Consider the following 1,156-nt stretch of genomic DNA (forward strand, 5'->3'; position numbering starts at 1 on the left):
GCCCGACTGCACCAAGCAACCCCCCTGGTTGTATTTTGACACTGTGAAGACAATCATGGGATTTTACCATAGCCACCCATTCTAACGCCCCGGGTGGACGTTAGAGTGTCCACTGTCCATCCATGCGTCATCATGGCCGGTGCTGCCTGGTTAACAGTTGCCAAAACGAGAAGACATGACCGTTACTCCACCGATCAACGGGACCTCTGAGTAGGAGCCACATCCGGACTCTAACTCCATCTAAACGCTGTGCGCTACTCTGAATAGAAAACAATGACTGGTGATTTTTTTTAAAATTCATAAACGCACTTCATCATATAATAGAGCGTTTGGAGGGAACAGCACTGCTTCTTCATTTAATTACACGATTTCCTACATGACCCAAGTACTAAAGCATTTGCAACAAGGTATACCTCTATTTTGCCACAAGCTTCGTGGGACATTTGTGTGAGTTAGTGTCTGTCCGAAAATTTTTTTTTTCTTTCCCAAAGATGTGTAAATTAATAATAAGTTAAAAAAAAAAAATACCGTTTAGCTCTGGAAGAAAAATGTTTCGTTTGTTCCCGTGCAACAAAAAAAATTATTTATTATTTATTGTCGACAAATTTGCCACCTTTTGTGTAACTTTCTTAACTGAAGTAAAAAGAGACAAAAAAGACTGCAGTTTGGTCTGTGGGTTTTTCTGTTTTCATGTTTTTGAATCATTCACAGAATAAGAACAGCTCGATTATCTATAAGGTGAATATTGAGACGGGAGGCCGGTGTCAGCTGTGTTAAATTGGCGAGGTGGATGTTGGTGCTGATGCTGCCTCTGTTCACCTGCGGGCTCAACAAGAGTTCTGCTCAAGTCTGACACAAACAAAGTGATGGAGGAATTTCATTATTTTAAACGGATGAAACCTTTTTTTTTTTTTTTTTTTAGAACCAAACGTCAGTGGAACCGCGTCAGTTTTTATTTTCACACCGCGGAGATCTGGGTTGAAAGCTGCTATTTTTTATTCTTCATCCATTTATATAACAATAATACGCTAATAATAATAAAAATAATAATAATTTTATTTATTTATAATTAATCTTGGAGACTCCATGTCTAACTTCACTATTTATTTATTTATTTATTTATTTATTTTAGCCATTTTCTTTTTTGACTTTGTGT

This window comes from Seriola lalandi, unplaced genomic scaffold (genome assembly GCF_002814215.2).
Source record: "Seriola lalandi dorsalis isolate HSWRI2012SDOR001 ecotype SW California unplaced genomic scaffold, Sedor1 jcf7180002054883, whole genome shotgun sequence".
NCBI lineage: Eukaryota > Metazoa > Chordata > Actinopteri > Carangiformes > Carangidae > Seriola > Seriola lalandi.